The sequence below is a fragment of the Mobula hypostoma genome, chromosome 6, assembly GCF_963921235.1.
Source record: "Mobula hypostoma chromosome 6, sMobHyp1.1, whole genome shotgun sequence".
Classification (NCBI taxonomy): Eukaryota; Metazoa; Chordata; class Chondrichthyes; order Myliobatiformes; family Myliobatidae; genus Mobula; species Mobula hypostoma.
This window is the reverse complement of record NC_086102.1, coordinates 181,033,947-181,060,524: the sequence shown is the minus strand read 5'-3', so window position 1 is coordinate 181,060,524 and position 26,578 is coordinate 181,033,947. Positions and strand designations below refer to the sequence as shown.

At 41.7% G+C, this 26,578-nt stretch overlaps 1 protein-coding gene across 2 annotated transcripts in view; it reads left to right on the top strand.

Annotated features, from left to right (window-relative positions):
• csrnp3 (cysteine-serine-rich nuclear protein 3) overlaps positions 1–26,578 on the top strand; it is a 231,627-nt gene that overhangs the window by 147,741 nt on the left and 57,308 nt on the right. The gene's annotated exons all lie outside the window — the stretch shown is intronic.

Genomic DNA, 26,578 nt, shown 5'->3' with positions numbered 1-26,578 from the left:
GTATGTCCTTTCTTTGCCCTTTATGTTGGTTTTGATTTCTCTTGTTAATGACAGTTGTGTCTTTAGAATGCTTCTTCCTGGGCCGGCTGGCGGCGCAATGACATCGGCGCCAGACCCGGGAGCGCAGGTTCCCGGGTTCGAAACCAGTCGGGTCCGCTCCCGAGTACGCTTTCCATCCGTGCCGGGTTGAGTGTTGAGATCGCAACTCGACCTCGTAAAATAAAAGGGAAAAATACTGCGAAAGTGTCTGTGAGGAGTGGTGCGCCACACAGTCTCTCTCTCGCTCTGCGCCTTGTAAAAGCCATGAAAAAGACATCATCATGGACTCGCGCATGCAGGCACATTGGCCCCAGAGTAAAGCTGTTTCATTCAACTATTCATGGGTATTCCTCTACAGTTGAATTGAATTCTTCTTTGTTACCAAGATGAGGGAAGTTTCTTGAAGCAGATAGGAACCACAGATTGGAGCAGGGAGTGGTTAAAGTTGTTTGTGAATATTCCTGCCAACTGATCTTCACTGGAGTATATAGTATTATTTATAGAACCATGTTACTGTACGTGGATTTTTTCAGATGTATGTACGAGATTGATACTTGGAGTAGGTGGATTGCTTTCTCAGGATCAGTTGGCCAGGCTAGGCCAATTGTTCCTTAGTTTAGAAGGGTGAGAGGAATCTTAATGTAAATATAAGGTGTTAGTGGAGAAAATGTTTAATTTGGTGAGACAATCTGGAATTATGAGTCACTATTTAAAAATAATGGGTCCTCCATTAAGATGAAAATAAGTAGATTTTTTTCTAATAGTCTTGGATTCTCTTCCTCAAAATAAGCTAGAAGCATCTATTGAATATTTTTTCAAGCAGAGGCAATTAGATTTTTGATAAATAAGGTTTTGAAAAGATTACCACAGGAAGATGAGTATGCAGAGCTGAGTTACCAATCAGATCAGCCCTAATCTCACTGAATGCCAGAGCAGGCCTTTAGATGTCATGATCTGCTCCTCCTCCTAATTTATACTTTGAAAACAATTATATTTCCTGAGAGAAGGAGGCTGTTTACTTCATCAGGTCCGTGCTAGTCCTCAGAACAACCTCTTTAATCCCATTCCTGCACTTCTTTCATTAAAACCTCTTTTTTTTTCAGTAGTCATTAACTGCCCTCTGATTTTCCGACCACCACTACACAAGTGGTAATTTACAGTAGTGAATCGATTTCCTAACCTGTATTTTCCTTGGGGTGTTTGGCGTGGGTGGGGGAGGGGAGGGGTTGGTGGGTGTGGTCATGGAGAACCGAAATACATTTAAAAAAAAACAAAATAAGGAAAGAGTAAAAATAAATAGTTTAACCTTTTAATCTTAAACTCCAGGTCATGAACCCCCATACAAATTGATAGGATCTCTGAACCTGTGCTAGTGTAGGATGGGAGTGTGGGATGTGAAAGATAGATACTTCTATAGTGCTGGGGTATCTCAGCATATCAACACTTCACCCTTGGATTCCAATTATTCAACAATAGATTGGATTGGTAGGTGTTCAGAGATTTCTACCAGTATCCAAGATAGACCCTAATTGAATGCGTGTGTTGGAAATAATTCAGAAAATGTGCAGCCCGGGTGGTTGATTGTTGGGTTGAGTTGTTCTCTCATCTTGATAGTTTACTTGCAAAACATTTCATCACCATATGAGGAAATATCATCAGTGCGAGGTTGATTGTGGTGTTTCTTCTGAATGCTTGGCCTTTATATACTTATCGATCAGCCGATTGGTTATCATTACAGAAACTCAATCTCATTGCTGACTGGTTGTGTAGTGAACTTCCGTGCGTTGTGGTCTGGAATTTTGCCCAAGCTGGCCCATAAATAGGATTGAGGTCTACATATCTGTTTACAGAATTGTTTGTGGAAATCCATGATTCTAGGAATTCTCTTGCATAACGCGTGTTTGCTTTTGCCATGACTTTCAATGACACCCAGTCAAATTTGTGCCCTCTCGGTTTTCATGGGCAGAGACTAGGGAGAATGCCTGTGTTGCAGTCCATTTACAGCATAAGAATAAGTTCCTATAAACAGTATATAAGCAATTTCTCCCTGATTATAGAAATAACCTGAATTGTATGTCTGCATTCGAATAACTGTCTTTGTATGAAATGCTACAATATTGTTTTTATATTATTGTATTAACAAGAATGTACAGTATATTTAAACCTGCCACAGTCATATAAACAAACAACTAATCATAGATCAAAGAAGAGTACAGCACAGGAACAGGCCATTCAGCCCACAATATTGTGCCAAGCCAACTAAAAAGCAAATCAGAACCCTCCATCCTCCTCACATCCATGTGCCTACCCAAACATCTCTCAAAAGCCTGTAATGTATTTGCCTCACCACCACACTGGGCACCACATTCCAGGTATTCACGACTCTCTGAGTATAAAAGTTACCCCTCTCATCTCCCTTGAAGCTACCCTCTTTCACCTTCAATACATGCCCTCTGGTATTAGACATTTCAGTCCTTGGAACAGATACTCTCTAATCACTCTATCTGTGCCTTTCCTAATCTTGTAAACCTCTATCAGATCTCCCCTCAGCCTCCAGTGCTCCAGAGAAAACAACCCAGGTTTATGCAACTGCTTTTGATAACCCCGAAACCAGGCAGCATCCTGGTAAATTTCTTCTTCACCCTCTCAACGTCCTTTCTGTAATGGGGTGACCAGAACTGAATGCCATACTCCAGATGTGGCCTCATCACAGTTTCATAAAGTTGCAGCATAAACTCCTGACTTTTGAACTCAGTGCTTCACCTAATAAAAGCAATCCTATAGAGGAACACCTCATCTAAGTAGTTGCATATTTTGTATTGGGAGTTTTTTTTATCTGATGCTTTCTATTCTTTGGCTCTTGGAAGGGTTTTGAATGTGGACAGTTGTTTAGAGCACTGGTGTACTGGCATGTATTTCTCCTCTACTTCTCTAGTGCGTTATATGTCACTAAATTCAGTGTATGCACAAAATAATGTCCATCTCCTGTAATCCCATCCCTTCCACAATCCTTATTACTCTAATGTTTGACTGCTTACCTTCATTTCTGACAATGTTTAATAGTGGCTCCTGAGTGGTAAAGTGTTTTAGAGCCACATACCCAATTGCAATAAGAGCAGATGGAGCCTGCTGTCTCTTTGAATTTCTTTGTGTGTACGTGACTGGTTACAGTGCTATGCATTAGCCCTTATATCTGTGGTACACTGGACTGTCCTGCCCTCAAACCATGAACATACGTGTCTCCAGGAACCATCACTATTGTTACTTGATCTCTTGTGTGTGTCATGGTGACAAGAGAACTGTCACTGAAAGCTTGTGTTTCTTTTCTCATCAATTTTTTTGAGATATTAAATCATATGTTATCAACTCTAAGTTTCTTTTCTGATTGTAAATTATTTCAGACATCCCACCCTGCAAAAACTGATTTCAGGGAGGTAGCACCATCAATTTGCAGGAGACTTCCGGGAGAGGTGGGATGTCTGCAATAGAGTAGCTCCTTAGCAGCTAGCCAGCTAGTTTAAATAACGTTAGCTATGCTAATGAGCGAGTGACACCTGTTAAACTCACCTCAACATGTCTTTTACAGTCTTAACCCACCATAGGCAATAGAAAAGTCACTGTTGCAAACAGTGCAGCGAGCAACACTGTCATTATTTTGAACCCTATTAGGCAGGGGTACACTTTAGTGTAGTCTGGGGTGACGTATGTTTCATATTTTTTTGGAACACTGCCATGGCGTGCGCGTGTTCTCTCTCATTCATTCTCTCTCTCTCTCTCTCTCTCTCGTGCTCGCTCTCAAAAAAATTGATTTCTGTGATATTGTATATAATTTGCGGGCATCAGAGAGCCACTATTAATATGCGGGAGACTCCCGGAAGTTCCGGGAAAGGTGGGATGTCTGTTATTTAAAGTTGAATACCAAAACCACTTCTGTACTATTGCGTAGTTTCGTCTATCCACACGTAGATGTTGAAGTGAGTTAAAAAACGGGGCAAAATGATTGACTTGGAGGTTGCATTTGGTTTTGATACGTATGCGTCTCTGAAAACATGACTCTGCAGTTAGAGAGATACAATTGGAATTGGTACTACAATGTGGATTACTTCCTGAATAGAATTAGTTAATATAGAAATAAAACTGCATATAGAAATCTACAGCACATTACAGGCCCTTCGGCCCACAATGCTGTGCCGACCATGTAACCTACATATTGTCTCATAAATACAGTATATCAGAAAGCATCTTTGCAGAATGGAAATGTTAGCCTCTTTCACTCTCAGTAGACACTGTCTGCCATATAGAGTGTTTCTACTATTTTCTCTTTTTATATCAAATGGAGATGACTAAAACATTAGGGCATAAGAAAATTTTTATTTAATTAATTATTGAGCTATAGTGCAGAATAGGCTCTTCCAGTCCTTCGAGCTGGCACTCAGCAATCCCCCGATTTAACCCTAGCCTAATCTACAATAACCAATTAACCTACCAACTGGTGGGTCTTCGGACTGTGGGAGGAAACCAGAGCACCCAGAGGAAACCCACACGGTCATGGGGCAAACGTACAGACTTCTTACAGGCAGTGGTGGGAATTGAACCCAGGTCGCCTGTACTGTAAAGTGTTGTGCTAACCACTACGCTACTGTGCTGCCCAATAGCAGAAAAGGGAGTAGGTCACTTGGCTGCTTTTTTCTGCTTCTCTGTTCCATCTTGGCATTTCTAGAAATGTCAGTGTTTGTCCCTGTTAATCAGTTGTGCAGCTTCTAAACATTTGAATATCTGAGAGCGTAGGAGTAGAAGTGGGCTGTACAAACTTTTGTGCCTGCTCCACCTTTGAATGATTTTCACCTTGGTACCATTTTCCTGAACTCGCCCTGTATCCCTTGATTCCCATAATATTTAAGAAGATATCAATCTTTGTCCTGCAGTGACTAAGCTTGGATACAGAAATTTAAAGATTTTCTTCATTTTTGCCCCTTGAACACGGCCCAGGCCATCAGCTCAAAGCAATCCCACGACCAGCCCCTCTGCCTCCCAGAACACCTCCTTGTTAATCCGATGTCTCGAACTTTGCTCTTTAGCCTTTGCCAGAATGCAGGTAAGAGAGGGACTGGCAAGAGAGCAGACTTCCCAAAATGCAGTCTGGGCACGGAACAGTCGGCATTCCTTATCTTGATGTAACAGTGGTCTAGTGCATTGGGACCTTTGGTACTACAGGTTATATGCTGACGGTAACTGGACAGGGATTTCTTCAAATGTGCCTGATTGAATGTGACTATGATTTGAAATGTGTGAGGATGGGCTGTTTCTTGTTTGGAGATGGCATCATGTGGTATCTCAAGCACTTGGTTGCTGGTGGTATGCAAACAGCGGTCAGAATCATGGATGAGAGCTCCCTTGGTATGTGGAACAGATGGCATTTGATCATTAGGTGCTCAAGGTCGGTATAGGGTATATTCTTCAAAGTATTTATAGGATAATGTCATTATTTGGCAGATTAAAAGGCAGACTTACATGAATTTGAACTGGTCTATTAATGATTCTTATGCAAGTAAAAGAGATGTAAAGTATGATAAAGTATATTAGTCTGAATAATACGACATCACATTGAGTAACCCCAGCTTCCAGGACCTAAATGAACCCAATCAGAGAAAGCCCATCCATCAGATTGATATATTTTAGCCACTTCTTTACGGATATGATCAGTCAAACTAATTAAGTGTTCAGACTTGTTATGGCCCCCACGAGGCTCCACAGTAGTGTAGTGGTTAGCATGGTAGTATTATAGCCCGGGTCACTGGAGTTCAGAGTTCAATTCCAACATCATCTCTGAGGAATGCATGGGTTTTCTCTGTATGCTCCAGCTTCCTCCCACAGTCCAAAGACGTAATGGTTAATTGGTCATTGTAAATTGCCCTGTGATTAGGCTAGCATTAAATTGTAGGTTGCTGAATGGTGTGGCTCGAAACCGAATAAATTACTACCTCTCCAGCTTCATTTTCCAGCAGTATGATATCCACTCTCGCCTCTCTTTATATATCTGAAACAACTTTTTGAATCCACTTTTATATTATTGGCTACCTTTTTGTCTTCTGCACTCTGATTTGAATACCCAAGTTGGCTGAATTTCAAAGATTCTGTTATGGTTATTATTCTATAGATTTATTGAGTATGCCCACATGGAAATAAAACCCCGGGTTGTATATGGTGGTATATACTGTATGTACTTTGATAATTAATTTACTTTGAACTTTGAACTTATGCTCGTTTTTTCTCTCCTTGTGCTTTGATCCTTTAACTTCCAACAAATTTTTGCTATACTATATGCCCTTTCTTTTCCTTTTATACTGTCTTTGACTTGCCACGGTTGTCTCGTTCTCACTCTAGAATACTTCTTCATCTTTGGGATATATCTATCCTGTGCCTTCCAAATTACATTCTGAAACTCCAGCCGTTGCCATTCTTCCATCATCCCTGCTAGAGTCTGCTTCTAATCAACTTTGGCCAGCTCTTCTCTTGTGCCTCTACAATTCAATTCACTCTACTATAATACTGATATTATCTAACTTTAGCTTCGTCTTCTCAAACAGCAGGGTGAATTCTAGCATATTATGTTCTTTCCTCCTAAGGGTTCCTTAATCTTAAACTCCCTAATCAAATCTGTTTCATTGCACAACACCTAATCCATAATTGCCTTTTACCTAGTGGGTTCAAACACAACCTGCTCTAGAAGGCCATCTTGTATGCTTTTTGCCTCTCTTGTAATCCAAGTTTTCCCAATCTACCTTCGTATTTCCTGTTGTAATTTGTAGCCCCCATCCTGGCTAGTGTTCAGAGGCCTGTATATGACTCCCATCAGGGTCTTTTTACCATTGCAGTATCTACCCACAAAGATTCCACACCTTCCAATCCTCTGTCGCCTCTTTCTAAGGATTTGATTTCATTTTTTACCAACAGAGGCACCCAACCTCTCTTCCTATTAGCCTGTCCTTTCGATACAATGTGTGTCCTTGGATGTTAAGGTCCCAGCCAAGTCTCAGTGATGTCCACAATGTCATACCTGCCAATCTCTAACTGTGCTACAAGATCATCATCCTTATTCTATACACTGTGTGCATTCAAATATAACACATTCAGTCCTGTATTCATTATCTTTTTCAATTTTGTCCTCCCTGTTACACTTCAACTCATCCCACTGACTGCAAATTTGCCCTAACATCTGCCTGTCCTTCCTTGCAGTCTCAATGTACATTGCATCTACTTGTATGCCAACTGCCCCATCCCCAGCCCTCTCTCTCTTCAGTTCCCATTCCCCTGCCAAATTAGTCTACTCCCCAACAACTCCAGCAAGTGTGCCCACAAGGATATTGGTGCCCCTCAAATTCAGGTGTAACATGTCATATCTCCCCCAAAAGATACTGCTCCATGTGTTAGGTACTTCAACTGGACTCCTTTAAAATAAACAGTAAATGATTCATGCAACACACACAAAATGCTGGAGGAACTCAGCAGATCAGGCAGCATCTAAGGAAAAGAGTAAACAGTTGACATTTCGGGCTGAACCCCTTCATCAGGACAGGTGAAGGGGCTCAGTCCAAAACGTTGACTGTATACCCTTTTCCATAGATGCTCCTCCAGCATTTTGTGTGTGTTGCTCAGACTTCCAGCATCTGCAGATTTTCTCCTGTTGGTAAATGAGTTACTATTGTCACATGTACTGAGGAACAGTGGAAGATCTTGCTTTGCATGCTGTCCATACAGATCAAGATAGTACCAGAGCAGGTGTCCCCAAACTGGGGTCCATGGACCCCTTGTATAACGGTATTGGCATAAAAAGGGTTGCGAACCCCAGGTTTCGAGAGAGAAGCAATAACAGAATGCAGAATACAGTCACAGTTACAGTCACAGAGAAAACACAGTACACTAAGACAGTGAGAGTAAGGCCATAATGAGCTAGATTGTGACAGCAAGTATTCAGCTTTATCCTACAATAGGTCCATATAAGTGTCTTGCATCTGCCGGATGGAAGCTGTCCTTGAGCCCAGTGTTCAGTCAACCATTTCAGTATTTAAAAGTTGCTGGTGAATGCAGCAGGCCAGGCAGCATCTCTAGGAAGAGGTACAGTCGACGTTTCGGGCCAAGACTCTTCGTCAGGACTAACTGAAGGAAGAGCTAGTAAGAGATTTGAAAGTGGGAGGGGGAGGGGGAGTTCCAAAATGACAGGAGAAGACAGGAGGGGGAGGGATGGAGCCAAGAGCTGGACAGGTGATTGGCAAAGGGGATACGAGAGGATCATGGGACAGGAGGCCCAGGGAGAAGGAAAAGGGGGAGGGGGAGGGGGAAGCCGGGGGAGGTCAGGTAGCATCTGCAGAAAAGAGTACACGGTTAGCGTTTCAGGCCAAGACCCTTCTTCAGGACTGGAAAGGACGGGGGAAGATGCCAGAATAATAAAGTGGGGGGAGGGGAAGGAGGCTAGCTGGAAGGTGATCCAGGTAGGTGGGAAAGGTAAAAAGTTGCAGAGGAAGGAATCTGACAAGAGAGGAGAGTGGGCCATAGGAGAAAGGGAAGGAGGAGGGGACCCGGGGGTAGTAATAGGCAGATGAGAAGAGGTAAGAGGTGAGGGTGGGGCTGAACTTGTTTACCTGAAAGAGAAATCGATATTTATACCATCCGGTTCAAGGCCACTCAGATGGAACAAAAGGTGTTGCTGCTCCACCCTGAGAGTGGCCTCATCTTGGCACAAGAGGAGTCCATGTCAGAATGGGAATGGGAATCAGAATTAAAATGTTTCCTCATTATTCTACTCTCTTTTTATGCTTTTATTTATTTTTATATATTGTTGTAACTGAAAGTATTTTTTATATTTTGCACTGTACTGCTGCCGCGAAACAATGAATTTCATGACATATGTCATCATTAATAAAGCCTCTGATTCTGTTGGGTTTGTGGAAGTGAGGTGGGTTTTCCTGACAGACTGAGCTGTGTCCTCAACCCTGTAATTTCTTATAGTCTTGGGTGGGGCAGTTGCTATACCAAGCTGTGATTCACCTGCAAACAACAGGAATTCTGCAGATGCTGGAAATTCAAGCAACACACATCAAAGTTGCTGGTGAACGCAGCAGGCCAGGCAGCATCTCTAGGAAGAGGTATAGTCGACGTTTCAGGCCGAGACCCTTCGTCAGGACTAACTGAAGGAAGAGTTAGTAAGAGATTTGAAACCTGTCCAGCTCTTGGCTCCATCCCTCCCCCTCCTGTCTTCTCCTATCATTTTGGATCTCCCCCTCCCCCTCCCACTTTCAAATCTCTTACTAGCTCTTCCTTCAGTTAGTCCTGACGAAGGGTCTCGGCCCGAAACGTCGACTGTACCTCTTCGTAGAGATGCTGCCTGGCCTGCTGCGTTCACCAGCAAATTTGATGTGTGTTGCTGTGATACATCTGGGTAGGATGCTCTCTGTTGTATTAAACGTTACATTACATCTCATTCCATAAGGCATAATATTTTCAAGAAAATAGAACTTAACAAGTCAGACAGCATCTGTGGTGAGAAAAGCAGCTAATTTTTCAGGTCTGTGACCTTTCTTCAGAATTCTGAAAAATTAACTGTTTCTGTTTCCATAGATTCTGCCTTACCTGCTGGGATTTCCCACCACTTTTTACTTTCATTTCAAATTCAAGGGCCTGCAGATATTTTGATAACATTTTCAAGAGTTTTCAACACACAAATGAGTTATAAAAAGTTGAGGCTATTTTTTTTTATTGCAAACGTGCATTGGTTAATCTGTGGAACAGTGGGACATTACTAACAGCAACCTCAGCATTTCCTTGCCTAACCTTATTTGCAGCCTTTAGAAACTGCTGGCACTTTCATGGTACTTAAGCAGCAAAGGCTAATTATTTATCTGTATTACACCTTTTCCTAAATCCAGGTAAATATTTCAAACTTGACAGCATGAGCTTGGTTGCATCACGGCCTGGTATGGAAACACCAATGCCTTAGAGTGGAAAATTGTACAAAAGGTAGTGGATTCAGCCCATTACATCACAGGTAAAGCCCTCCCAACCATTGAATACAGCGATATGAACACTGTCTTAGGAAAGCAGCGTCCATCATCCGAGATCCCCACCTCCCAGGTCACGCCCTCTTCTCACTGCTGTCATCAGGTAGGAGGTACAAGTGCCTCCTGACTCTCACCACCAGGTTCAAGAACAGTTACTACCCCTTAACCATCAGGCTCTCTTGAATAGAAGATTTCAACTTGCCTCATTGTTGAAAGGTTCCTACAATCAGTGATCTCACTTTAAGGACACTCTATCTCATTATCTCATGTTCTCGTTATTTATTGCTATTTATTTATATTTGCATTTGCACAGTTTGTTGATCCTGTTATAAGTACTATTCTATAGATTTGCTGAGCCTGCCTGCAGGAAAATGAATCTCAGGGTTGTAGATGGTGATATAAATGTACTTAAGATAATAAAATTTACTTTGAACTTTGAGATAAAACTCTGGGGGAAAAATGCTTTTCAATCTTTATAACTATCTCTGTGAATTCCCTCAAATCCATTAGAAGGATGACTGAATCATCTTTGGACTCCCCTTGCAGGCCTGGATGTCCAGTGTTGAGGCTCTGATTACATTCAACCACGTCCAATGAGTGGGCCACATAGTTTTTATGTCTGGCACCAGGCTCCCACTTTGATTTTCGTCATGACAAGAATTACCAAAGGCAGAGAAGTAACATTACAGGACATTCTCAAAGCTTTCTTAATGAAATATAACATTCTCACTGACTTGTGTGATTCCTTGGTCCTTGACTGCTAGAAATGAGGTATCCAGAATCACACAAAGGACATTGTGTCGCATTGCTGTGAGCACACAGAAACCCAGTGTAAATATATACCATCTCCTATACTACCCACCCAGCCGTGTACAACATAATGCACCATTAACCCAGCCTATGGCAGAGTTCACATGTTCCACATGGATGTCACCATTCACCAGAGAGACCATAAGTCTAGAAGACTTAAGAACAGAATTAGGCCATTCGACCCACAAGTCTGCTTCACCATTCGATCATGACTGATTTATCAATCCTCTCAACTCCAGTCTCCTGCCTTCTCTCCATAACCTTCAACACCCTGATTAATCAAGTATCTGTCAACCTCTGCTTTCAATATACCCAGTGACCTAGCCTGCACATCCACCTGTGGCAAAGAATTCCACAGACTCGCCACCGCCTGGCTACAGGAATTCCTCCATCTGTGTACTGAATCTGTAGTACTAACATAGAAGCACAGGATTGCTGAAGAAGAACGTGACTTCACAATGCAAAACGGTTATCTGGTTATCGTTAAGATTTATTACACTTACTTTATTTTAACTTACAGTAGTAGAATGGATAATCGCTGATATTTCCTGGTATGTTTAGTGAATTTAGCTAAAGCAACTACATTCAAACCGTATGACAGGATGGTGAAATAGCAAAGCGAGTGGAGGAATGAGCAACCGAGACAGAAGTTTTTTTTTACTCTTATATTTAAATTTGTCTGAAAGTTTGTGAACGTTGCTGTTCAATTTACACTTTGATAATAGTGTGGTGGTTAACACAATGCTTTACCGTACAAGCAACCCAGGTTCAATTTCTACCACTGTCTTGCCTGTTCTCCCTGTGACTGTGTGAGGTTTCCTCCGGGTGCTCTGGTTTCCTCCCACAGTCCAGAGATATACTGGTTGGTAGCTTGATTGGTCATTGTACATTGTCCTGTGATTAGGCTAGGGTTAAATCAGGGGTTGCTGGATGGCACATCTCAAAGGGCCAGAAGGGTCTAATCCACGCTTTAGCTCAATAAATAAACAAAAATTTTTTAAAAATAATAGTAAGCTCTCATAACCACATAATTTTGACTACAACTAAATCCAACCCATTACTTTTAACACTGACTTATTTTCAGATTGCTCCTAAAAGTCAGTGACTCGTTGAGCCCTGAATAGTGCAGGACATGAGTCTCGTGCTCCTCCAATTAGGAAGGTGCCCATTTCTCATTCATCTCCAGACACTCAGCCAGTTTTAGAACCAGGTCAATAATCTGCCTTTACTTTTCAGTGTCAGCTTTAGCTAACAGTCGTTTATGGAGGGACCTGTCAAAAGCCTTCCGGAAATCTAAATAAATAACATCCCTTGATAGACTCCATTACTTTAGTCAGAAATTCAATAAGGTTCATCAAACATGACCTCCATTTTTTAAAATCTACGCCAGCATTCTTTTATCCTCTGACATTTTCAAAGTGTTTGGTCACTTCTTCATTAATCGTGGAGTATTTTCTCAACAACAGTTGTTAGAGTAATCTGCTGTTAATTTTTTTATTATTTACCTCAAAATATATATGTAACCCTGTTTATTATCACTGATGTCATGAAATGTGCTGATTTGTGGTAGCAGTTCAGTGTAACACATAAAAAATACTATCAGTTACATCAAGCGGCAAAATAAATATAGTGTGAAAGTGGGAATAGTGAGGTGGTGTTCATGTCACAAATCCTGGTTAGGTGACCACTGTCACCAGGCAGACGATCTCTGAAGATTATCGATAATGGCTGAGGTTGTAAAGACACTGCCCAGGAGAACGCAACGGCAAACTACTTCGATGGAAAAGTTTGCCAAAAACAATCATGGTCATGGAAGGCCATGATCGCCCACGTCATTCATGGACCATTCAGAAATCTGATGGTGAATGGAAGAAACTGTTCCAGAAACACCGAGTGTGTGCTGTTAGCTCCTGTATCTCCTGCCTGGTGGTAGTAATGAGAAGTGGACATGTCCTAGATAGTCACCATCATCATCATCTTTATGTGCCATGTCGTATGACATGGGCGATCATGGTCGTCCATTACCACGATTATTCTTGGCAAATTTTTCTACTGAAGTGGTTCATCATTGTCGCCTTCTGGGCAGTGTCTTTACAAGATGGGTGACCCCAGCCATTATCAATACTCTTCAGAGATTCTCTACCTCATGTTAGTGGTCACATAACCAGGACTTATGATATGCACCATCTGCTCACACGACCATCCACCACCTGCTCCCATGGCTTCACATGACCCTGGTTAGAGGGCTAAGCAGGTGCTACACCTTGCACAAGAGTGTCCTGCAGGCTAGTGGAGGGAAGGAGCACCTCACACCTCCTTTGGTAAAGGCGCATCTCCATCCTGATACTCACCTGGATAGTGAGGAACCTTAATAATGGCTGCTGCCTTGAGCCATCGCTTTGTGAAGATGCCCTCAATGCAGGGGAGGCTTGTTTCTGTGACGAAGCTGCTGAGCTTACAATCATCTGCAACTTCTTTCAATGCTGCACATTGGAGTCTCCATACCAGTCGGTGATATAACCAGTTACAAGCCTCTAGGTGGTACAACTGTGGAAATTTGCTAGGGAGTTTGGTAATACACAAAATCTCCTCAAGCCCCTAATGAAATACAGCCGTTGGCTTGCCCTCTTCGTAATTAAATCAATTTTATGGGCCCAGGAGAGATCCTCAAAAATGCTGACACCCAGGAACTTGAAACGTGGCCTTGGGCGGTGAGGGTCTTGCATGATAGATACTGCTTTCTTTAAGAAGTGCTCCCTGTAAATGTATTCAATGATGGGGAGGGCTTTGCCTGTGATGGTCTAGGTTGTATCCAATATTTTCTGAAGCCTTTTCTGTTTCTGAGCATTGGTGTTTTCAGCCAGTCAGGATGCTCTCCGCTGTATATCTGTAGATGTTTGTCAAAGTTCTAGTTGACATGCTGAATCCACAAAGATTTCTCATAAGTAGAGGTGCGGCTGTGCCTTCTTTGTGTTGACACTTAGAGTGCTGATCCCTGGACAGATTCTCTGAGATGAGTCCTGCTCATCTTGCTGGAAAGTTTCAGTCCTACTGAAGGGTCTCAGCCCGAAATGTCGACTGTACTCTTTTCCATCATTGCTGCCTGACCGGCCGAGCTCCTCCAGCGTTTTGTGTGTGTGTTTTGCTTTGGGTTTCCGGCATCTGCAGATTTTCTTGTTTCTAACATCATGGCGAAAATAGAGCATAACTAATTCTGTTGTTCAGAATTGCTTTTCAATGTAAAAGTGACCTATCTATGACATAAGTTTCTAATGTTAGGAAAGATTGCAAACTACCTCGCCCCACAATACAGGCAGGCTGTGTGTAAAGTGGAGGTGAATCTTTGGGAAGGGTCATGGAGAGGGCAGAATGCCTACACAGGCTCATGTCCAAAGCTTAGTATTTTAACTCTTGAGAAGCAGAATGTGACAGATCAGCTCACCAGTCAAATTCAGTTTAAAGCTGGCAAGCAGCAGTGGAGTTTCAGAAGTCAGTAGGTGATGAGTATCAAAGGAAAATTCACTGGCAAGTAGGCAATTCGTGAAGCTTAGTTGTGATGTTATTGTCTCAGAGCCTGAGAGTTTTATTTAATTTATGGATGGTGCATTTGTCATTTTGCCAGCTGCAGAGCTGGATTTATCAGAAAAAACAATCTAGCTTCACTGATTACACAGAGGTTAAAGTGTGACCAGAATCCCATTAAACCTTGACCATATTCAGCCCTGAGACAGGTGGCCATGTTTTCAATGTCTCAACTGGTGCATAAATAGAATCAGAAAATCCTGTTGAGTAGAAAAGGTTCAAATTACCTCAGTATTTGATAGAGTTTACTTTGGTCAGGTACGGCCATGACTTTAGACTGGACAGTGCCTTACAGTATAGAAACCCGATTTTAATCTAACAAGTATGCAAGTGATACCATAAATAAGCAGTCAGCCATATAAAACAATCAACATTGCTGGAGGGATAAAAAGAGTTAATGTTTCAATTCAATTATCTACTTGCTGATACGTAATTCAGAATTTATATTTTAATGTTCAGTGGACAACATAGCCAACATATCAAAGCAGCTACAAAGAAAGCACGACAGTGGCTATATTTCATCAGCAGCTTGAGGAGAGTTGGTATGTCACCAGAAACACTCACAAGTTTCTACAGATTCTAACTGGCTGCATCGCCCTCTGGAAAGGGATGGGGGTAGCTACTGCACAGGATCAAAATAAGCTGCAGAGAGTTGGAAACTTAGTCAGCTCCATCATGGGCACTAGCCTCCGTAGTATCCAGGACATCTTCAAGGAGCGATGCCTCAAAAAGGTGGCATCCATCATTAAGGACTCCCTATCACCCAGGACATGCCCTCTTCTCATTGCTACCAGCAGGAAGGAAGTACAGGAGCCTGCGGTACACACGCAACAATTCAGAAACAGCTTCTTCCCCTCTGCCATCTGATTTCTGAATAGACATTGAACCCATGAACACTGCCTCCCTACCTTTTTTATTTCCATTTTTTCACTACTGATTTAATTCAGTTGTATACTTACTGTAATTCAGTTTTTTCCATATTTATCATGTATTGCATTGTACTGCTGCCACAAAGTTAACAAATTTCACAGCATATGCCAGTGATATTAAACCTGATTCAGATTTTATATTTTTATATATTCCTATTTTCATTCAGTTGAACTGATTAAGCATAAAAGTAAAATCATTTAGTCTTCACTTAATGAATAAAATAAGATTTTTTCCTGGTTGGTTGATTAATTAGCTTCAGGTATATCTTAAAATTATTCAGAATGCTTGGCAGAATCTGGGCCTCGTAGTTATTCTTAGGTGCAGAGGAATAATTTTGCTGTTTAAATTAAATTCTGAAAGTGATCTCATAGATCTTCTGGGTGAAGGCTACGGTATGCTAATCATGTGCTTATTATGCACATTACTGATTTCCAAGGCTTCAAGCATAACTAAATATACCATGGAACTGCAGGGCTTTCTGCAATGAGATTAGAATTTTATTTTACTAAGATTCATGTTCCTTTCATCTTTGTGCATGTGTTGACTCCTATTGGGATATTGTTTTACAGTTGGCAAGTATCTTGGGTACTTTGCCCAAATGCTTTTCTTCATCTGTGAGTCTTATGGTGCTGGCAGACTATTTAAATACAGGAAAACTATTCAACTATAACAGCATTATAACTGAGTCTAGTTTAATTCTTATTAAACGATCACCCAAATTTTCCAGCAGGGAGTGAATAAACAATCTTTTGGTTGGTCTCATAAATTGTGATGCAACATTCTCTCTAATTTTTTTTTTACAGCTGCACGGACCAACCATTGTTCTGATCAGGAAATTGTTGCACGGCCTGAAAACTGCACGGCACTTTCAATGTCTTTTTTTTGTAATATGCAATCTATGAAAATTGAAAATCACAGTTTTTTGATTATATCTATTAATTGAAGGGTATAATGAAATACAGTACAACAGAGAAAGAGTTTCACGTTTTATAAACTTTAAACCTAGTTGGCATTGGCGTTCAGCGGGCCAGCCATTTATTAGCAATGAACCACCAACTTGATTCTGTGTTCATTGCTGCAACTTGTAGCAGTGTTGTAACTTGAAACACTGACAATGTAAATACATTGAAGAGCTAAACTGTTTCAAAGTAACAGTTGTGGTATGTTCATTATTTAGAAAATGTGTACACTATATTCATTAACACAATTAATTACAGGATATTTCACAATTGTATTAAGTAGATAGATCGATACTTTATTGATCCCAAGGGAAATTACAGTGTCACAGTAGCATTACAAATATTGGAAGAGAAGTAAGGAAGAATTAAAAAATGAGTCACCTCAAACAGTCTAACAGGAGGGAGGGTCATCCCTTCCCTGGATCTAGATTGACCAATTATAGAGCCCGATGGCCAAGGGTAAGAATGACCTCACATAGCGCTTTTTGCAGCAGCGCAGTTGTCAGTCTATTAGTTTATTACAAGAAGTGCTCCTCTGTTCAGCCAGGAAGGCACGCAGAAGGTAAGGCACATTGTCCAGAATCGCCAGGATTTTTCCTAGGGTCCTTTGTTCTACCACAGCCTCCCGTGTGTCCAGTTTGACCCCTGTAACAGAGCCAGCCTTTCTAATCAGTTTATTGAAACTGTTGATGCCATTGCCTCAGCACGCCACCACATAGAAGATTGCACTGGTGACTGGTAGACCATGTGAAGGAGAGGCCTGCATACTCCAAATGACCTCGGTTTTCTCGGGAAGTAGAAGCAACTTTGACCCTTCTTGTACACAGCCTCTGTGTTGGTGTTCCACTCAAGTCTGTCATCCAGGTGCACCCCCAGATACTTGTAGGTCCTCACCACATCCACATCCCCACCATCAATAGTAACAATGGAACTGTGCAAGCTTAGACTTCCTAAAGTCCATCACCATCTCCTTTGTCTTACTGATGTTGAGCTGCTTGCACCATTTGACCAAGTCCTCCACCAGGGCCCTGTATTCATCCTCCTGTCCTCCCTTTATACACCCAACTATCGGTGAGTGATCAGAGAGTTTCTGCAGATGACATGACTCAGTGTTGACATACTTATCAAAGTTATATTAGCGTATTTTCAAAATTATATTGACATTTTATAAAAGAAAATCCCAGCTGTGCAGCAACAAAGGCTAAGTGCTCGGGAACATTTCAGTTACTGCGTGGCTGCGCGGAACAGTGATTGTGGGATTGCTAATAGACGTTCTAGCTAATGTACCTCGCGATGTTTACTCCGCTCTGCGATGAACTGAGGTGGTAGCCTGCTCCAGCTGCCATGATGCTTGCTTTCATGTCTTTCGTAAAAGTTCAATTCTGAGCGCTATTTGCTTCATTTTATTGCCTGTGTGATTTGTTTTCTTTTTCCCTCTGCACATTGGGTGTTCGATGGTCTATTTTTAATGGATTCTTTTGGGGTTTCATTGTCTTGTTTCTGCTTGTAAGGAGACAAATCTCAAAGTTACATAATGTATGCATACTTTGATAATAAATGTATTTTGAACTTCAAACAACACAGACCAGAATTGAGTGGGGGAGTCGCTTTTATCCAAGTGACTTCAGTCATTGGAGCTGAGATTCCATCTTCAAACCAAATATCAAACTATCACAGTTAAAGTATAATCCTGGAGAATTGTTAGCAAGAAACCCCCGGTGGCTACCTGTTACCTTTCTTATTGCAGATTTTATTTATGCAGCACTGCCAAGAAGATGAAGATGTGGCCTTCAGTGTCCCTCTAGATATAAGCAGACCAAGAGAAACTTATCTAACTGTTCCCATTGGCCAGATCTGTTCCAGCTAGAAGAGCAACAAAAAGAGTAAGAGCAATGTGGAGCCTTTCCAAAAGCTGAAGATAAAAGTTCAAATGTAAATGAGTTCAGCTGACAGTGGCATTCTTGTACATCATGCATTTCACTTTAAAAAGATCAGAATCAGGTTTAATATTACCAGCGTATGTCATGAAATTTATTGTTATGTGTCAGCAGTACATTGTAATATGTAATAAAACTGTGAATTACTGTAAGAGGCATATATATATAAAAAAAGTGAAATAAGTAGTGAGGTAGTGTTCATGAGTTCAATACTCATTCAGAAATCGAATGGCAGAGGGGAGGAAGTGACCCTTGAATTGCTGAGTGTGTGCCTTCAGGCTCCCGTACCTCCTCCCTGATGGTAGCAATGAGAAGAGGACATGTCCTGGGTGATGGGGGTCCTTAATGATGGATGCCGTCTCTCTGAGGCATTGCTCATTGAAGATGTCCAGGATGCTGGTGAGGTTAGTGCCCATGATGGAGCTTACTCTGTTTACAACCCTCTGCAGCATGCCCACCCCCCATACCAGATGGCGATGCAGCCAGTTAGAATGCTGTCCATGATACATCTGCAGAAATTTGCGAATGTCTTTAGTGACATACCAAATCTCCTCAAACTCCTGACGAAATATAGCTGCTGTCTTGCTGCATTGATAGGTTGGACCCAGGGTAGATTTTTACAAAGAAAAGCCAGTTACTGAAGCAAAATCCTGACAAATTTCCTTTGCTTTTCAACATTTGTGCGAAAAGCTCATCTTTTTCCCCGACTTTAGCACAGCCACTTTCCTAGTAGAGACTCTGTGGGTCAGTGCACACCAAAGGAAGCCCGTATCATTTATTCAGGTGGAATAATGGCTGAACCCTCGTCGTATATTTCCCTGAGCTGTTGAAAATATCCCCAGGCAGTGGAACACTGGCATGCCGGGCCGTTCAGACATTCCTCCCAAGTGATTGCACAGGGAGTCTGAGTCAGACTGGAGCTATTCAGGCAGCAGAAGCTAATGAGCCCTTGTACAGTGTGTTACTGTTGTCATTAAACAATAACAGCATATGGGTGCTTGTATTTTTCTCTGTGCCGGCGAGCATAACCGTTTCAGATCTGAGGAGGTGCCTGTGGACCTCAATGAATCCAAGTTACACAAGGTACTGTACATCTCTTGTTAATGTGATAAAGAAAATGATGTTTTAACGGGACCGGTAAAAGTCACTATGTGGTTTTCTACCTACAGCAACTGTTCCCTCATTTTTTAAATTGTTTTATTTTATTGAGATACAGCGTAGAGTACGTCCTTTCAGCCCTTCAAGACAAACCACCTAGCAATCGCCAATTTAATCTACACCTTATCACAGGACAATTTACAAAGACCAATTAACCTACCAACCAGTGTGTCTTTGGGAACGGGGCAGGAAACGGGAGCACCCGAAAGAAACCCACACAGTCACATGGGGAGAACGCACAAACTCCTTACGTGCAGTGGCGAGAATTGAACCCAGGTCACCTGCACTGTAAAGCGTTGTGCTAGCCACAACAATACTGTGCCGTCTCTTTGAAGAGTCTAATCGAAGGAAGTGTAGTGCTTTGCAATTTAGATTTACCTCGATACAAACAACATTTTGTTAGTATCAAGGTACTGTTAATGAGGTTGTAACAGCAGAGATACAACTGAAAGCAGACAATTACTATGTACTAACTATCATGGAAATGACGCCATTTATTGCACATTCCATTCAAGTTTGGCAGTGCACAAAGGATCAATAAATTCCCTCACATTTCAAATTCAGCGTGCAGATCTGCACTTGCAGTGTTTTAGCATCCAAGCTTTTGGGAAAATGCTGTGAGTCTTTATCTGTACACTTGTCCTGGCATTCAATATGTACTGTATGTCTATTTGTTTCACTAATGCGGACTGTGTTTTGTCACAGTTGTCGTGCATTGTACGAACGGTGTTGTTACCCTGTCTGATACCACTATTTGACAGTTTAGAAATCAAAGGCTGACTCCAGTTTGCTTAACTCCATTATATAGAGTTTACAATCCAGTCATTATTAAAAGATATCATGCATTTAACTTGGACATTTTAAATATAAAGGAAATTTATTTATTTGTTGAGATACAGCACGGATCAGGCTCTTCCGGCCCTTCGAGCGGCACTGCCCAGCAACCCCCAATTTAACCCTAGCCTAATCACAGGGCAATTTACAATGAGCAATTAATCCACTAACCGGTATGCCTCTGGAATGCAGGAGGAAACCAGAGCACCTGGAGGTCATGGGGTGCAAACTCCCTATAGACAGTGGCAGGAAGTGAACCGTGGTCGTCTGTACTGTAAAGTGTTGTACTGCCATGCAGCCCTAATACAAACTCCTTACAGGCAGTGGTGGGAATCGAACCTGGGTCGCATGTACTGGAAAACATGGTGCCACCTCCTTTGTTGAACTGCTCGTCGATTTACCATTATGTAAACAAAGGAAACCACCATGAGGGGAATGTTTCATAAAACCCTTTTTTTAAGGATTCCACCCTTATGTTCATTTAACTGTACCCATTGTCTCAGAAGTACCTGTTTAAAAAATGTTTTGTATTATACAGCTCACTCAGTTTGTCTGGCTCCTTGAACAATAAACACCATCTGAACACATACTTACCGTGTGCCACTCGGTTTCAACTCTGTAACCATTTGACATATTGCTGCATCAGATTAACCGCTGCAATACCCTTGACAGTGTCAACATCTAATGTTCTGCTAAAATGTGAGGTGTTAGAGAACTTTATTATTTGATCTTACTCGCTTTGAGGCCTATCTGCCCTTCACTATTATAATGGCTGAGCGACACTAGCTCCTTTATTTTATAATTCTCGCACTTTTTCTGAGGTTTCCCTGCAGTGTTCCCTCTAATCTGCCCTGCTGCATGGCTCTGCAGAGACTGAATTGACCCCATACACGTAGCTTTTATTGCCAAGATTTTCTCTTATGTAATGTTACTATAATTTTGCCATTGTTAATATAATTTTGAAATTATGCTAATAAATAGTACTTTGCAAAGGGCTTAGGTACATATATATAGTTAGGGTGCCTGAGATTTTTACACTGTACTGCAGTAATTTTGTGTATTGCACTGTCCTGCTGCAAAAAAAAACAAACTTCATGACATATGTGAGTGATGATAAACCTGATTCTGATATTGGTCTCTATTGTGGACTGAGAGTAGGAAGGGGGCAGGGAGAGGGGAATCATGGTTGGGGAATGGGGAAGGGAGAGGGGTGGGAGTGGGAAGCACAAGAGAGACATTCTGTAATGATCGGTAAACTAACTGTTTGGAATCAAATGACCTTGCCTACTGTCTCAAGGTTTATGTCAACTTCTGCCCCTGGCACTCCTTCTGTTCCACCTATCCCACACCACTCCTGTGGCACGCCACCCTCTCTATTCCTAACATCCTTAACTCCCAACAGATTTACAAACCATGTTGACAAATACAGTACTGTGTAAAGTCTTAGGCACCCTGGCTATATACATGTCAATATAATTGTGAGATACCCTGCAATTAACTGTGTTAATAAATATAACCCAGAAAATTTCTAAATAATATAAGTACTTCAACCTTTACTTAAAAGCATTTTAGAGTTTCAATGAATTTACATTGTCAGTGTTTCAAGTTACAACATTGTTACAAATTGTAACAATAAACACAGAATGGAAGCCAGTAGCTCATTGTTAATAAACCAGGGGCCTGCTGAACATTAACGTTGTCTAGTCATTCATTGTATGCATATTATTAAAAAAAGCATTTAAAGTGCCGTGCAGCTTACAGGATGTGTAAAAATTTCCTCCTCAAAGCAATGGTTAGATTCTGCAGCTTTAAAAAAAATTAGAGAGAGTATTGCTTCCTAATATGCTGCCCTTGTCTTTGCAACCCCTTCCACTGTCAGTGCTCCTTGTGTTTCAGATTTTTGGCCATCGTAAATTGTAATTATAGCAGCATTTCTTCATGTCTTTCATCTACCGGCCTCTGATCTTTCAGATTTCCTTCACAAACATCTCATTACTCATTACTTTCTTTAAGTGGCTCCTAGATCAGTGCTTCCTCACACACCTTCGCATAGCTCAGTGAACAGTTACTCTGTGATGTGCCTCAAGATAACAAAAGATATTCGTAGTCACCATATAAATAAATGCAATTTGTATGTTTTTGAGATCAGATTTTAAAGCCTTGGCACTTTTAGCTATTGTGTAAATTACTCATGAAGAAAAGTCATATGTACCATCTGAAACAGTGATTAGGTTAAGATGATCAACAATAGCTGAAATCCTAGGATGAGAGTATGAAAAAAGATCGGTATTTTTAAAATTAATAATATTTGTAGTGCAAAATATAATTTCCTGCAAACTAGCATCCTTAAATATTTGTGTATATTTAAAGCTTCCTTATAATTTTCTATCTGAAATGCAGCGATCAAGATAATCAGTAATTGCCATTCATCTTGGGAATAAGGTAATGACTATGAAGGGGACCCAAAGGATTCATTCATCTTAATGATCCCATTTTAAAGCAATACCATGACTTAAAAACATAATGTGCACTCTTGTGACACTATTTAAATTCTATTTTTGTGAGGGTAATTGGTTCAACCCAACCAATTGTATCTTGTTTCAAATGGCTGAAGTGATATGCTTGGTAGAGAGGGTATAACTGTTAATGCCATAAAATGTGCTACCTTGGGAACAGAGGCCTGTGAGTAGAAAGGCCTAGATATTTATCCTGCTCAGACTGTCTAAAGTGGTAGTTCATCGCAAGAGACAGCTTCCACTGGTCTTAAAATTGCAGCTTATTTACCTTCTGGGTTACAATACTTCCTGCAGCATAATTCTAGCACAGACATCTGTTGGAAACTAACTGCATAAGACATAGGATCAGTATCCACCATCCGAGACCCCCACCATCCAGGACATGCTGTCTTCTCACAGATGTAGAGGAGTCTCAGGATTCGCACCACCAGGCTCAGGAACAGTTATTACCCCTCTTCCATCAGGCTCTTGAACCAAAGGGGATAACTTTACTTGCCTCATCACTGAAATGTTCCTACAATCTATGGACTCACTTTCAAAGACTCTTCATCTCATGTTCTCGGTATTTATTGCTTATTTATCTATATTATTGTTCTTTCTTTTTGCATTTGCACAGTTAGTTGTCTTCTGCACTCTGGTCGGTACAGTCTTTCATTCATTCTATTATGTTTGTTATTCTATTGAGTATGCCCACGAGAAAATGAATTTCAGGGTTGTATATGGTGACATATACGTACTTTGCAAATGAACTTACTTTGAATTATGATGAGAGCAAGGATTAGATGCTGAGCCTTTATAAGACATTGGTCAGACTGCACTTGGAGTGATGTAAGCAGTTTTGGACACCTAATCTAAAAAAAAGATGTTTTGGTATTGGAGAGGGTCCAATGGAGGTTCATGAAAATGATTCTGGGAATGAAAGGATTAATGTATGAGAAGCATTTAATAGCTCTGGGACTGTACTTGCTGGAGTTGAGAAGGATGAGGGGGAATCTCATTGAAAGGCTTAGAAAAAGTATATGTGGGGAGGATGCTTCCTATAGTGGGGGAGTCTAGGACCAGAGGCCACAGCCTCAGAATAGAGGGACATCACTGTGAAACAGATATGAGGAGGAATTTCTTGAGCCAGAGCATCATGGATCTGTGGAATTCATTGCCACAGCCAGCTGGCTACCACTAAGTTGTGGAACATCTGAATTGATTTTATTACTTATATCCTTCACATATACAAGGAGTAAAAATCTTTACATTATGTCTCTGTCTAAATGTGCAAAATGCAATTTATAGTAATTTGTAATAAATAGTATGTACAGCAGGATGGTCAATATTGCATAGAAATACAATTGTATCAGTGTGAATTAATCAGTCTGATGGCCTGGTGGAATAAGCTGTCCCAGAGCTGCTTGGTCCTGGCTTTTATGCTGTGGTATGGGAGCCCACCCATACCACCTGCCAGCAATCTGACAGGAAGGTCAGGATCCAGTTGCACAAGGCGTGGTGAAGGCCGAGGTCTCTGAGCTTCTTGTCAAGCCTGAAGGGAATTATGGTGTTGAATGCTGAACTGTAGTCCAAGAGCAGCATTCTCACACAAGCATCCTTCTTCTCCAGATGTGTAAGGACGCTGTGTAGAGCTGTGGCTATTGTGTCATCTGTCGATTGGTTGTGTCGGTCGGCGAATTGTAGGGGGTCTAGTTTGGGTGGTAGCAAGCTGCAGATGTAGTCCTTGACCAGCCTCTCAAAGTATTTGCTTATTATTGAGGTGAGTGTGACAGGACGCCAGTCGTTCAGACAAGTTACCTTGGTCTTTTTAGGTACAGGGACAAAGGTGGATGTTTTGAAGCAGGAGGGCACTCTACACTGGGAGAGGGAGAGATTAAAAATGTCTGTAAACACACCTGCCAGTTGTGCTGCGCACATCCTGAGTACCTGCCTTGGGATGCTGTCCGGTCCCGCAGCCTCATGACTGTCCACTCATTGGAAACACCTGCATACTTCAGCCTCAGAGATGACCAAGATGCAGGTTGCTTCTGCAGCTCTCCGCAGGGGCTCAGTGTTGGCAACATTGAACTGAACGTAAAAAAGATTTAGCTCATCTGGGAGAGAGGCGGCGGTGTTGGCAGCACCATTGTGCTTAGCTTTGAAGTCTGCAATGGTGTGCAGGCCTTGCCATAAGCTGCATGTCTTGCTGGTGGAGAGTTGTGTCTGGGTCTTGTCCCGGTATTGTCATTTTGCTGCCTTGATGAATTTGCGTAGATCGTAGCTGCATTTCTTGAGTTCCTGTTGGTTACCGGCAATGTAAGCTCTGTCTCACACGATTAGTGCTGCTCGCACAGAACTGTTGATACAGGACTTCTGGCTTGGATAGACCCTGACCGGTTTCTGGGGGACGACATCCTCGATGCACTTCCCAATGAAGCCCATGACCCCATCGGTGAAACTCGGAGACATCCTCATCACGAAAGGCATTTCGGTTGACGTCATCAAAGCAGTCCTGTAGCATGGAGACCAATTGGTCGGACCAACAGTGGACGGTTCTAACTATGGCCGCCTCTTGTTTCGGGTTTTGCCTGTACGTCGGCAGAAGAAAGATGGAAGAGTGATCCGACTTCCCAAATGGCGGACGGGGGAGTGCTTTGGTGAGATTGGCAAGAAACGGAGTCAATCACAGGCTACCGCCCTGTCTTCAGGCTTCTTGGCCTTGGGACAGCACACTCTGCTCAAAACCTGCCTGCACTCCCTCAGAGACAGTATACATCTGATCACTCAGTCAGCCTGAAAACACACCACCAAAATGTAGATGTAAAAATTGTCCTGGATATCTCATGACCATAATAATTTAAATAGCATTTGTGCTTCTAAGTTATAGCACTGTGGAATTATCTCGTTCTCATAAATGAGGGTTAATGGACGCATTATTCAGCATGTCCAATACCAGTCATTAGATCATAGAGCCAAAACTCAAGCTGCAAAGTAATAAAAGTAAATCTATTAAGCCTACTAAAAGTGAATAATATCACTGCAATAAAGCACTGTTAAATTTTCCAAGAAATTGTGGATCCGAGAAGGTCCACAATTCTCCGCTTACATGTAAAGCATTTTGTCAAACGCCAGGTGCAGAGCGGTGCAGTTTAAACGAACTGTTGGGCTTGTCTCCTTAGGAACCAAGGTATTTTTAATGATTCTGGGATGAATGAATCATGTTTAGTTTTAAATTGCAAATTCAGGAATATCTGCGATTGCACTGGATCAGTGCTAAGAGGCATTTAGCAGCGTGGTGGTGTAGTGATTAGCACAAAGCCTCACAGTACCTGTGATCCAGTTCAATCCCCGCCACTGCCTGTAAGGAGTTTGAACGTTCTCCCTCTGACTGCCTGGTTTTCCTCCGGGAGCTCTGGTTTCCTCCCATAATCCAAAAACGTACCGGTTGGTAGGTTAATTGGCCATTGTAAATTGTCCGGTGATTGGACTCAGATTAAATCGGGGGTTTGCTGGGCGGTGCGGCTCAGAGGGCTGGAAGGGCCTGTTCTGCATTGTATGTCAATAAATAAATCAATAACCAAGAGGATCACTGCTGACACTCAATAGTTGACCCAGGAAAGTTTCATTTTTTATGTATGCCCAACAGAAGCATTGTTGCTACTCTCAAATAAAACTCCAATTCAGTGCCACCTATTCAGTCATAAGTGATTGCGATATCTCTCTCCATAATGCCTCAGCATGAGGGCCACCAATCTCCAGTACTCCATGCTGCAGTATCA